Source organism: Triticum urartu, chromosome 6A (assembly GCF_056163025.1).
Source record: "Triticum urartu cultivar PI428250 chromosome 6A, HENAU_Tu73, whole genome shotgun sequence".
Classification (NCBI taxonomy): Eukaryota; Viridiplantae; Streptophyta; class Magnoliopsida; order Poales; family Poaceae; genus Triticum; species Triticum urartu.
In genome coordinates, this window is record NC_141878.1 from 25177440 (window position 1) to 25191654 (window position 14215).

The following is a 14215-nucleotide window of genomic DNA, read 5'->3' on the forward strand; positions in this document are numbered from 1 at the left end:
GCCACGATGGTAATCTTGTCAGCGCCGCTTGCCACCTCTCACCGCTGGCTGCACAGCCGCCCGCCACGCACGCCTGGAAGGGTCCCAGAGCGACACGTTGGTGGATGTGCTGGAGCGCGGGCACAGAGTGGTGGCTTGCCGCGGCAAGCGCCTTGCCGTGGTCGTTGTCTTGTCGCGTCCGGGAGCTTGTCGCTCATCGGGCCTTGCCGGGACGCGGGGCGCGTCGCGGCAAGTTCCTTGAGATGCCTTGGTTGGCCTTCCCGGCAAGCTCCTCTTGCCGGGGTCTTGTCTCTTTGAATGGCTCCAGGGGAACCACGGAGGACCTTGGCGGTCGCCCGGCAAGCCTTGCCGCGGGATGCTGCGACTGCCCGTGCACAAGTTCGGGATACTAGGGTACCCCTACTCTAGTACACCGACAGGAGCCCCCGGGCCTGGGCCATACACGGTGCAGAGCGCTGTTGGGCCAGGCCCAAAACAGGGCACGGGCACGCGCGGCCTAGGTTACGCCGTATCTCTCTCCGTATCCACCGCGCCCTCCCCGAACGGCACGCATTGAATGCGGCATCGTGGGAGAGATCGTGGGTGGTTACTTTATTTGGAAATGCGGAACGTCTGCCCCCTCCCTCCTTATAAGCAAGGGAAACAGGGGCAGTTCACACATTCGCCGGTTGCTACTCCAATCTCAGAAATCTCCGCCGCTCCCTTGTCTTCCCAAAGCCAAAGAGAGCAGTGCTCCGCCCCCCATCGCCACCAGCTCCACCAACGCCGTCGACCTCCTCCACCACTTCCGCCATGGCTCCGAAAGCCGACAAGGGGAAAGTTGTGAAGTCGACCGAGGCGCAGCGGCTTGCGGCGCTGCGAAAGGAGCAGGCAGTCTTCCCCCCCCCCCCAAGCTTGCCGCAAAGGAGCTGAGGGAGAACTATTACCTCTTCTGGTCGACGGAGACGCGGGCGCACCCGTGCATGAAGGTACTTCCTGCCGCCGCTTGGAAGCAGGCTCCGAACGGATACCCTTTTTTGCCTTGTTCTTCTACTGCGGGCTCTGCCCGCCTTTCTCTGAATTCTTCTGCGATATCATGAACACCTACGGGTTCCACCTCCTTGACTTCACCCCCAATGCCGTTCTGACCATGGCAGTTTTCGCACATCTCTGCGAAAACTTTGTCGGAGTCCATCCCAATGTAGCCCTCTTTCGCCATTTCTTTATACCCCGGGTAGAGAGAGGAGAGCCTTTATCCGGCGGAATCGCCTGGATCTCAAGGGCCGGCAAGAAGGAAACTTATCTAGAGGGAGAGTTCCGCGGCAAGTGGGAGGAATGGAGAGCAGACTGGTGCTGGATTGACGAGGAGAACCCGTAGCCGTTTACCACCCGGCGCCAAACCCCAGTAGCACGCGGCAGCGACTGGAGTGACGTGGCCCCGGAAGACGACAGGCTGAAGATTGCTGTCACCCGGATTCTGCGCCTCAGGCTTGCCGGGCTTACTGTAGGCGCTGTTGGCGCAGATTTTCTTCGCCGCCACATCGCCCCCCTGCAGGAACGGGGGAGGCCCGCCTGGGAGTTCAAGAATGCGGCAGATATCATGAGGCTACGCCCGGGCCTCAACTTCAACTTCACTGTCCTGGAGCTCAACGCGATGCTCCAGGAGCTGTTCAAGTACGACCCCCAACATCCCGAAGTCTTCAGGTTGCCGGGGGGTGTCGTTCCGCTGTGCAACAATTCCTCGCTCGACCGCATCCGGGCAATGATGCCATAGTGCGACTCGCACGGGATTGTCCCAACTTGGCAAGAGCCTGCGGACGACGTCGTGCAGCAATTCTTTGATGGCTTGGTAGAAGTGGCGATCCGCCCCGACGAGAAGGACGGCCTCACCCGCGACACCACCGATGAGGAGATGACACGCATCGCCACCAGGCTGGAAGAGGCGGCGGCAGCCGCAGCCGCGGGCGAATTTGGATTCACCGTGGAGGAGGCAGATGCAGCAGAGGCGGGAAGCCGTGCTGAGCGAGAGGAGCGCGTCGGCGAGAAAGAACTTGCCGGGCATGGCGCCGGGTCGAGCGAGCCGGCCAAGGATACGAGCGGCTCGCTGGAGATCAACTCGTCTTCCACTTCATCTTCGGACAGCTCGCCGCAAGCAGAGCCTCCATCTCCACCAAGAAGGCGTCTCCGCAAGGCCGGGGACGTAGCGGAGCGGCAAGTGAGTCAACAGCCGCCGCGCCGCGCGACACGCTCCACCGCGGCAAGCACTGTTGCCGCGGGAGCATCTCACGCTGCGACGACAACTGGAGCGGGGCCCTCCCGGACCACCGCTTCTGCTCCTGCCGCTTCTCATGCCGCGACGACAGCTGGAGCGGGGTCGGCTCAGACCACCGCCACTGTTCCCGCCAAGCGGTCAAGGGAAGCCACTCCTCCGCCTCCTCGCGCCGGATGTGAGCCGGACTTCGACTTCTCCGCGTTCAGCTCCGACGAGGAAGAAGAAGAAGAGTAAGATCCTCTTGTTGTACTTGTAGTTCTTCAATCCTTGCTGTTTTGTCTTGTGTCTCACTTGCTTTACTCTGAACTTATTCCTTTTCAGGACTCTGGCCCAGAGAGCAATGAAGAGAGCCAAGGCCCCGGTGATTATCATCGAGGATGAACCCACGGCGACAGCGGGGGGTGCACCCGAGACAACCTTGCCGGACCCGGCAACTTTTCTCCAGAGCAGCCCCCAGCGTAAGTATCTGGTTTGCTTTCCGCTGTGGGGCGCGCATGGATACTCTGTCTTTGCTGATATCTGACTGCTGGTCTGTGTAGGAGCAGAACAGCCCCACCAGGAGCCAAGGGAGAGTCCTCTGGCAAGGGAGAGTTCTCCGGCAAGGGACAGCACCAGCGGCCCCCCGATGGCGGAGACCACGACTGGAGAACCCGGTACAGGTAATCCTCTTGCTTCGAAACTTCCCTTGGGTTCTTCTTCTTTTGATCTTCTTGGGTTTTAGCTTGACTCTTCTCCCTTTTTCGGCTGTCAGACCCATCTGCTGCGGAGCAGATGGAGACCGAGGTTGTTGCTGAAGAAGCAGCCGGTGCTGGCGATCCCGCCGGCGCAGAGGCCGCCAAGGCTGCCGCCGCAGCAACTGGCGAGGGGTCTGGCGATCGTACTGACGACCTGAGGCCGTAGGAGCGCCAGGCGCTACGTCGACCGCCGACCCGTCTGCCGCTGCCGCAGCACCAGGCTCCGAAGAGCCCCAGCCAGGCGTCTACTTGAAGGTCGGCGATGGCGTCTTCATCAACCTCCCCTGGGCGTCAAGCTCCAGGGCGCTGGTCGAGGGAGAGATCTTCGACGGAGAAGTGCTCGCCTCCGCTGGGCTGACGCTGGTTGACGCGCCAAGCAGCAGCAGCAACGAGTCCGAGGAGGAGCGGCTGTTGCGGAAGCTGGTGTCGCTCTACCGCGCGCGGCAAGCCAAGCTGGAATCCCGCGAGGCGCTTGTCGCAAAGGCGGGAGCAGACATCAAGAAGCGCGCGGAGGAGCTCGGGGGTTTCCACCAAGAAGCCCTCCGGTCCTTGGTGGAGGAGCGGGAGCAGCTCGCCGAAGCGCAAAAGGCCTTCCTCCTAGAGAAGGCTGAAGTCAGAGAGCAACAGCGGCTTGCCGCTGAGAAGCTGTCTGCGCAGGAAGGCGAGCTGGCGCAGCGGAAGGTCAACCTTGACGCCCACGAGGAGGAGCTTGCCACGCGCGAGCGAACATTCGGCGGAGCCCTTAAGCAAGCGGAGGATGCTGCCGCAGCCGCCGAAGCCGCCAAGAAGGAGCTAGAGGCAAAGGTGGCGCAGCTGGAGGCCGATCTTGCCGAGAAGGGCAAAGAGCTCAGCGCCGCCAAGGACTCCAACGTGGATCTTGAGTTGAAGCTGACTACTTTAACCAAGACGCTGGACGGCGCCAAGGAGCAGGAGGCAGCCTTGAAAGAAGAGATCAAGGCCGACAAGGCGCTGCTGGAGAGTGTTGCCACCACCCAGAATGCTTTCAGGGAGACTGTGGAGCACTGGACGGAGAGTCTTGTGAATGCTGCCACAGACATTGACAGGGAGTTGGCGCAGCTGGGGATGGAGGATCTCGGGTATCCCTCCGACGAGAACCTCCAACCCAGCGCCAAGCTCGTCTTGTTCTTCAAAGGCGTGGTGACGGCCCTTCAGCGGCTCCGGGAGAAGATCCCAAAGCAGCTGGCCGACGAGTCACGCAAGATTTGCGCGGGAGCTCTTCAGAAAGTGTTGGTGAAGGTGGCCTTCCGCAATCCGGGCCTCAACCTCACCAACGTCCTCAAGACCCTGCCGCCGGATGCTGATCTGGAGGCGCTCAAGACCCTTGTCGCACCCATTGTGGACAAGGTGAGCGGGATCAAGAGGATCGAAGGCGATCGCGTAGACTAGGCCGCCCGTCTCTTCTTTTCTTGTCGCTGTCCGCCATGTTATGAAAACAATCTGTTAGAGCCGCGACAAGCTATCTTCGTAATATAACTCTATTCTGGGTAATGATTGCAATGTTATTCCCTTTACTTGATTCCTCCCTTTGTATGTTTTTGCCCTACGCTTTTAGGGAACTTGCCGGTGCAGGCACCTTGGCCGCGAGCACTGAGTGCGGGACGTCAGCAGCCTGCTGGCGGTGCTGCTACCGACAAGAAACCTTGTCGCAACTAGTCGCAGCTCACTTAAGTTGTTGAGCGGACTCGAAACAAAGTAAGGGCGCAACGAGCTACGAGTTGGTTCCTCCGCGCACAGGTTTTCCATACAAAGTGCGGTCGTTCAAGGGAGATAACTTAAAAATTTAAAAAATCTGATTGCTCAAACTTTGGCAACTTAGCTTTTCTGTTGTTTGCTTCCTGGCAAGGCAAAACTTTCTTGAACGACGCCTGGTCCATACCATTATCTTCTCCTCCCCCCCCCCCCCCGGCAAACTTGTGGGCGAGGGAACCTTCCTTTCCTTGAGAAAAAAGAAAGATATGGAGCCTTACGGCTCGTTATTGCTTACCGGGGAGTAGGTGCTGCACAAAGTGTCAGATAACACATGCAAAAAATAGAAAGCATGAAATTGACAAGATATGCAGAGCACATGAGCTTTACTTATGCACGGGGTCTGCGCCCGGCTTTGTACAAAGGATTACATGCAACAGCGGCAAGACTTGTATAAAAGGTGGTTGCCGGAACAGGTTCCGGCAACCGCGCCTTACGGGTAAAACTTACGAAGATTCTCAATATTCCAGGAGTTGCTCACCGGAATGGCATCTTCGGTCTCAAGGCGGACAGCGCCAGGCCTAGTGACTCGTTTCACCCGGTAAGGGCCTTCCCACTTCAGCGTCAACTTGTTGGAATTCTTGGCGGACTGAACACGCCGAAGAACAAAGTCGCCTTCCTCGAAACTTCTGGCATTAACTTTGCGGCTATGGTAGCGGCGCAAAGCTTGCTGGTAGCGAGCAGCTCGCACAGCAGCCTGAAGACGGTCTTCCTCAAGGAGCAGCGCGTCATCTTGTCGCAGCTGCTCTTGCTCAAGCTCATCATAAGCAAGCACTCAAGGTGACCCGTATACGAGTTCCGTGGGGAGAACTGCCTCTGCTCCATAGACTAGAGCGAAAGGTGTCTGTCCAGTGGCTCGATTTGGTGTCGTTCTGATCGACCAAAGAGCCACCGGCAGCTCCTCGATCCAGTTTTTTCCGCACTTGTGCAGCCTGTCGAAGGTTCTGGTCTTGAGCCCACGCAGCACTTCAGCATTTGCCCTCTCCGCTTGACCGTTGCTTCTCGGGTGAGCAATAGAAGCGAAGTAGACCTTGGCGCCAAGATCTTGGACGTACTGCATGAAGGTGTGGCTCGTGAATTGCGTACTGTTGTCGGTGATTATCCTATTAGGGATCTCGAAGCGGCAAACAATCGACCTGAAGAACTTGACTGCTGACTGTGCTGTCACCTTCCTCACTGGTTCCACTTCCGGCCACTTTGTGAACTTGTCGATTGCAACGTACAAGTACTCAAAGCCTCCGACTGCTCGAGGAAAGGGGCCGAGGATGTCGAGCCCCCAGACCGAAAATGGCCAGGATAAAGGGATCGTCTGGAGAGCTTGAGCTGGTTGGTGTATCTGCTTGGAATGGAACTCGCACGCTTCACACTTGGTTACTTGTGCAGTTGCATCCTGGAGGGTTGTCGGCCAAAAGAAACCTTGCCGGAATGCTTTGCCGACAAGTGCTCTTGCGCCAATGTGGTGACCACATATGCCTCCATGTATCTCTGCCAACAGCTTTTGTCCGTCTTCCCGGTGAATACACTTCAATTTCACACCGTTGAGTCTTCTTCTGTACAGTGTCTTGTCGACAAACTGGTACATACTTGACTGTCGGGCTACTCTTTCCGCTTCTTCTTGCTCCTCGGGAAGTTCTCCTGTCTGAAGGAAACGGACAATCTGCTGCGCCCATGCTGGAGCTTGTGGCTCGACAACAAGGACTAAAGGCAAATCTGCTGCTGCGGGAACATTCGCTTCTACGGCGAGAACCTGCGGCTGTGCCGGAGCTTGACATTCCCCGGCAAGCTTGCCGGAGCAAAACTTGTCGGGAGCTTCTGCTTCAACGGAACAAACCCTAGGGCTTGCCGGAGCATATTGCTCCTCAGCACTCTTGGTGTTGATCTCAGCTGCTACGGGAACATCCGCTTCTACGGCGAGAACCAGCGGCTCTGCCGGAGCTTGACGTTCCCCGACAAGCTTGCCGGAGCAAAACTTATCGGGAGCCTCTGCTTCAACGGAACAAACCCTAAGGCTTGCCGGAGCATATTGCTCCTCAGCGCCTTTGGCGTTGATCTTGGGGACCTTCTTGGCGGTGGCTTCGGGAAGCTCTGCCGGAAAATAGTCACCAGAAATCAACTTCCTCTTCTTGCTCTGTCCAGTTGATGGCGTTACGGACGGTTGAGTCAGCTTGAGCACAAAGATCCCTGGTTCCACAGGTAACTTAAGTGTGGCGCACTTTGATAGGCCATCGGCAATGGCGTTGTGAGCTCTTGGAACATGCTCCATCTGTAGGCCGTCAAAGTGCTCTTCTAGCTTTCTCACTTCGTCAACGTAGGCTTCCATCAACGGACTTTGATAGCTCTTGTTCACTTGGCGTACGACAAGCTGTGAGTCACCCTGGACAATGAGCTTCTTGATTCCAAGGTATGCTGCGATCCTGAGGCCGGCAAGCAAGCCTTCATACTCTGCAGTATTGTTAGTTGCTTGCTCCTTGGGAAAGTGTATCTGGACTACATACTTGAGGTGCTCTCCGGTGGGTGCGACAAGCAGCACGCCAGCGCCGGCGCCTTGCAGCGAAAAGGCACCATCAAAGTACATCAGCCACTCTTTGCTTGCTTCCTTGACGGGGATGCTCGTTTCTGGAATTTCTTCATCTGGCGTTGGCGTCCATTCTGCTATGAATTCTGCCAATGCTCTGCTTTGGATAGTTGAAGTGCTCTCAAACTTGAGGCCAAAACTTGACAGTTCCAGTGCCCACTCAACAATCCTGCCTGTCACTTCTGGATTCTGTAGTATCCTCTTCAGCGGAAAGCGAGTGACAACTGTGACCTCATGTGCTTGGAAGTAATGGCGCAGCTTTCTCGAGGCCATGAGAAGGCCGAAAAGCAATTTCTGCACGCCAGAGTACCTTGACCTAGCCCCCTGCAGAAGGGAACTGACAAAGTAAACTGGGCGCTGCACCATTCTCTTCTGTATCTCCTCGCGCGCCTGCGCAGACCCATCCTTGTCGGGACCAGAGCTTGTCGGGGAAGCCCCCTGCTTGTCGCTGGATGTGCCTGCCGTGGTTGTTAACTCGTGATCTGCCTCCCTCTCTGCTACTAACGCAGCACTAACCACTTGATTGGTTGCTGCTATATACAGCAGCAACTTCTCTTGCGGTTTAGGTGCGACAAGTATTGGAGGGGAGGACAGGTATCTCTTCAAGTCTTGCAGTGCAGCCTCCGCTTCCGGAGTCCATTTCATTGGACCTGCCTTTTTCAATAATTTGAAAAATGGCAGGGCGCGCTCAGCAGACCTAGAGATAAACCTGCTGAGAGCAGCCACGCAACCGGCAAGTCTTTGTACATCCTTGACGCGCTTTGGTGCTTCAATCTGCTCAATGGCCTTGATCTTGTCGGGATTGGCTTCAATTCCCCGCTGAGACACGAAGAACCTGAGAAGCTTGCCGGAGGGGACTCCAAACACGCACTTCTCGGGGTTGAGCTTGAGGCTGATCTTGCGCAGATTTGCAAAGGTTTCGTCTAAATCTTGGATCAGAGTTGCCTTGTCCTTGCTCTTGACCACTATATCATCCATGTAGGCTTCCACATTCCTGTGTATTTGTGGCTCAAGAGCGACATGGACCACTCTTGCAAATGTTGAGCCAGCATTTTTTAAACCGAAAGGCATCCGTATGAAACAGTACGTGCCACATGGAGTAATAAATGCGGTCTTCTCCTCATCTTCTTCTGCCATGAAGATCTGATGGTATCCTGAGTATGCGTCAAGAAATGAAAGCAAATCACATCCGGCTGTGGAGTCAACAATCTGGTCAATGCGCGGCAAAGGAAATGGGTCTTTGGGACAAGCTTTGTTAACATCGGTAAAATCGATACAAAGTCTCCATTTCCCATTCGCCTTGCGCACGACTACAAGATTGGCCAACCATGTAGGATGGAGCACTCCTCTGACAAGGCCTGCTGCTTCCAACTTCTTGATCTCTTCCGCAATGAACTCTTGGCGCTCCACTGCTTGCTTCCTGACCTTCTGCTTGACGGGCCGCGCATGAGGACAAACGGCAAGGTGATGCTCAATTACTTTCCTGGGAACACCGGGGATGTCAGACAGTTGCCACGCAAAGACGTCGACATTCGCCCGCAGGAAAGCAATGAGCGTGCTTTCCTATTTAGGGTCGAGAGTGGCACTGATGGTGAAGGTACCACCAGTGCCGTCCTCCTTGGTGGACACCTTCTTCGTCTCTGGCGGAGCCGCCATTGTCTTCTTACACTTGCCGGTGGAGCTCGATGGTGCGTCCTCGACGGCAGCACAGCACTCCGAAGAGGTGCGCTTGCCGGAGTGGGCACTAGAGCTCTTGCCGGACTCGGTCTTCTTCTTCCCCCCGGGAGCTTCAACGGCAAGTGCCTTACGGTCTGTTGCGGCTGCCGCTTCCTGGTAGATCTTGTCGGCGCAGATAAGAGCATTCTTCTTGTCGCCGGGGACAGAGATGACGCTTATCGGGCCTGGCATCTTCAGCATGTTGTATGCGTAGTGAGAGGCTGCCATGAACTTGGCGAGTGCTGGACGGCCAAGTATCCCATTGTAAGGCAATGAAATATCGGCAACGTCAAAAGTGACCCTCTCAGTCCTGAAGTTCAGCTCGCTGCCAAATGTTACTGGCAATGTGACCTTCCCCTTCGGCTTACTCCTTCCCGGGTTGATTCCTTCGAATGTGCCGGTCTCTTCGAGCTCGGTCAGGGATCTGGAGTTTCTGGAGTACAGCAGAGGAGATCAGGTTCAAGCCGGCCCCGCCGTCAACTAACATCTTAGTGACCTTGAGGTTGCGGATAGTTGGTGAAACCAACATCGGCAAGCACCCGACCGCAGTTGTGCGGTCAGGGTGGTCCTCAATATCAAAGATGATAGGCGTGCTGGACCATTTCAGAAGCTTGCGTGACTCGACAGGTGGTTCTGCCGCATTGACTTCCCGCACCCACTGCTTGAGTTGGCGGTGCGAAGTATGCAGAGAAGCACCACCGTCAACGCACAAGACCTCTGTGGCTTTCTGGAACTCCTGTTCGCTGGTCTCAACATCATCCATGTCTTTGTCGTCATCGTCGTCTTCATCCTTGTCGCGACCGCGGGGAGGTCTGTCTCCTTGCCGCTGCTTGGCCTTGCTGCGGCGTCCTCCCCGGCCGGCGCGCTTCTTGCCAGATTCTCCAGCGCCTCCTTGGGCCCTCTCCTTGTCGCGTCGCTCGTATTCAGCCTTTTGTTGCTGGACAAGCTGCTCGACCTTCTTGCAGCTCTGGAGGTCATGGCCCTTGGTGCGGTGAATCTTGCAGTACTGCTTGTCGGTGCCGTCCTGCTTGTCGGCAACCGCCACAGCCTGGCAGTTGGTGCATGCGGCAATCTCCTTGCCGGAGCTACCAACTTTGGCTTTCTTGGCGCCACCTTCGTTGCCGGACTGCTCAACGACTAGCACATCTTTGCCTTTCTTCTTCCTGTTCCGCCGCCGGTTTTTCTTTGCCGGGGCTGCATCCTCGCTGTCAGATCCTCCTGCTCCTATATTCTCTCCGGGGAGTTTCCTCCCTTCTTCAGCACGTGCACACTTGTCGGCCAGGGCATACAGCTCACTGACGTCTCTGATCTTGCACATCGCCATCTCCTCCCGCATCCTGCTGTTACGCACGTTCTGATGGAACGCGCTGATGACCGCGGCAGGGTGGACATCTGGGATGTTGTGCTGTACACGGCTGAATCTCTGAATGTACTTGCGCAGGGGCTCTCCTTCCTTCTGGGCGAGCAGATGAAGGTCACTCTCTTGGCCATGAGGTTTGTGGCCGCCTGTAAAGGCGCCGACAAACTGATGGCATAGGTCTACCCAGGAGGATATGGAGTTGTCCGGCAAGTGCATGAGCCAGGACCTGACGTTGGGCTTGAGCACCAGCAGGAAGTAGTTGGCAAGGATCTTGTCGTCCCGTCCCCCGGCAGCATGCACCGCGATGGTGTAGATGCTGAGGAACTCCGACGGATGCGACTTGCCGTCGTACTTCTCTGGTACGTCTGGCTTGAAATTCTTCATGCTAGGCCACTGGACTTGCCGCAGCTCACGAGTGAACGCAGGGCAACCTACCGCGTACGGCAAGTCGCCTAGTTCCCCTGGCGCATGCATGTCAACAGAGGGCCCAGCGCGCTGGTCTGATTGACGTCGCGCTTCTCTTCGGCGCTCGATGCGAGTACGAGCGTCTTCTTGCTGTCGTTCGTGAAGAACTTGGCACTGATCGCGACGAGCTCGTGGATCTGATGACGCGGTGGAGTCGCTGTCGAGGTGGATCCGGCGAGTCGGCGATCTTGGCCTTCGGGGCGGAGAGTGCACAGTGGTTGCACCCCCACCGGTCTTTTCGCCACCGGCTCGTGCCTGGCTGACTTGCCGCGGCTGCGACGTGCTCGGCTGCCGCTGAGTGTCGCCGTTGGCGAAGCCGATGAGATTCTGAATGGTGGCCCTCCAATCGTCGATCTTGTCTGCCGTCGGAGGGTAGTCCAGGAGCAATTGAGCTCGCGCCAAAGCTTCTGCTGCAGTGGCGGGTGGTGTTGGCGAACGGTGCGAGGAGCGGGATATGCTCGGACTTCTAACTATGTTAGAAGGAGCAGTATCCCGTCCAGGCGACCGCGCCTCGCTCGTGCCAGCATGTTGGTGTGCATGCTGGTCTGGAGTACTCCGAGACCCACCAGCTCGATCTTGGTCCAGCAAACGCATGGTACCGTGAGTACCATGACGCTGCCGGTCCCGCGCCTCCTGAGGTGGGCGCGGTGCATGTACGGACGCCGAGGTCTTGGAGTGCCCCCGGTCGTTGTGGGAGCCGGCTACACCGCCGATGTGCAGCGCGGCCTTGTCCTTGGACCTGGCAGCACCGTGAGCTCCCTCGTCGACGCCCGTTCTTCTGCCGGCGTCCGCCCCATCAGCCGTTTGCTCCGGTGGTAGCGGGGCGGACGGAGCAGCCGCCTCCAAAGCCTTCTTCTTCGGCGGCATGTCGATGAAGATGATGGAGATCTAGCTCGTGTGAACGCCGGATTTGGTTCACACAACCTCGACGCCCCCTACCTGGCGCGCCAAAGATGTCGGGGGACTAATCCACGAACACCTATGGGACCGGCGGGCCGAGTCCCTTTCGGTTCGGCGGGGGCGGAGGTCGTGCAAAGAGCGGATCGAGGCGAAGCACACGAGCAGTTTACCCAGGTTCAGGCCGCACGGATGCGTAAAACCCTACTCCTGCTTTGTGGTTTGTATTGAGTTCTTGCTCGGGAGCGCGGAGTGCTACAGTACACACCAGCAGCTAACGAGACCGAGCGTGAGTGTTCTGTTTTTCCCCGAACCCCCCTCCTACGTTGCGCATGGGCCTCCTTTTATATGCTCAAGGGGTCACCGACAGATGGCAACGGAGACAAAGGGTAAAAAATGGAAAGGGTGATGCGGTAGGTACAGCTACCTGCTACAGTGTATCATACCTAACCCTGACGGCAGGGGACAAGGGCCTTAAATGCCCGTCTGCGTCGCCTAAACAGTGCAAAAGGGACCGTCAGGAATGCCACCGCTCGCCACGATGGCAATCTTGTCAGCGCCGCTTGCCACCGCTCACCGCTGGCTGCACAGCCGCCCGCCACGCACGCCTGGAAGGGTCCCAGAGCGACACGTTGGTGGATGTGCTGGAGCGCGGGCACAGAGTGGTGGCTTGCTGCGCCAAGCGCCTTGCCGCGGTCGTTGTCTTGTCACGTCCGGGAGCTTGTCGCTCACCGGGCCTTGCCGGGACGCGGGGCGCGTCGCGGCAAGTTCCTTGAGATGCCTTGGTTGGCCTTCCCAGCAAGCTCCTCTTGCCGGGGTCTTGTCTCTTTGAATGGCTCCAGGGGAACCACGGAGGACCTTGGCGGTCGCCCGGCAAGCCTTGCCGCGGGATGCTGCGACTGCCCATGCACAAGTTCGGGATACTAGGGTACCCCTACTATAGTACACCGACACAAACTGAAAGTGATAAAGAAAAACTTTTACAAACTCTGTTTGCTCTTGTTGTTGTAAATATGTAAAGCAAGCATTCAAGTTTTCAGCAAAGATTATAACTAACCACATTCGCAATAACACACAGGTCTCAAGTTTACTCATATCAATAGCATAATCAACTAGCGAGCCATAATAATAAAACTCGGATTACAACACTTTCTCAAAACAATCATAATATGATATAACAAGGTAGTATCTCGCTAGCCCATTCTGAGACTGCAAAACATAAATGCGAAGCACCTTTAAAGACCAAGGACTGACTAGACATTGTAATTCATGGTAAAAGAGATCTAGTCAAGTCATACTCAATGTAAACTAACAATAATGAATGCAAATGACAGCGGTGCTCTCCAACTGGTGCTTTTTAATAAGAGGATGATGACTCAGCATAAAAGTAAATAGATAGGCCCTTCGCAGAGGGGAGAAGGGATTTGTAGAGGTGCCAGAGCTTGGTTTTGAAACAGAGGTGAATAATATTTTGAGCGGTGTACTTTCATTGTCAACATAACAACCAAGAGATGGCGATATCTTCCATCCTACACACATTATAGGCAGTTCCCGAACAGAATGGTAAAGTTTATGCTCCCCTTCCACCACAAGCATCAATCCATGGCTTGCTCGAAACAACGAGTGCCTCCAACTAACAAGAGTTCCAGGGGGAGTTTTGTTTGCAATTATTTTGATTTAGTTTGCATAAAGCATGGGACTGGACATCCCGGTGACCAGCCATTTATCTCGTGAGTGAAAGTGCGTTATATCGACTAGAGGGGGGGTGAATAGGCGATTTTTATGGAAGTCTTCAAAACATGGAAGTTATGAAGACAAACAGTAGAGATATGCCTATTACTATGCAGCGGAAGGTAGACTACACTAGGCAAGCCATGGTCAAGTATTCAATAGAGTGAAAGCACAATGACAAATAGCTGCAGTGTAGTAAGGATCAGATAGGAAGATATTGTGAAGCCAAACAGAACACACAGTCACTCAGTGAAGACAAAAGATAGAGCAAACATGCAATGACTTCACAACGAGTAACAGTAAGTAAAGGGAAGTGAAGATGAAACCAGTGACTCGTTGAAGACAATGATTTGTTGGACCAGTTCCAGTTGCTGTGACAACTGTACGTCTGGTTGGAGCGGCTAGGTATTTAAACCTTAGGACACACAGTCCCGGACACCCAGTCCTGAACACGCAGCTCAGGACACCCAGTCCTCACCGTATTCTCCTTGAGCTAAGGTCACATAGACCTCGCCCAATCACTCTGGTAAGTCTTCAAGGTAGACTCCCAAACCTTCACAGACTTCATTCACCGGCAATCCACAATGTCTCTGGGATGCTCAGAACGCGACGCCTAACCGGCTGGAGGATGCACAGTCCTCAAGTGTAATAAGTCTTCAGATCACTCAGACAAGAAGACTTAAGTGATGCCCAATTCTCTCTGGCTCTGGGTGGTTAGG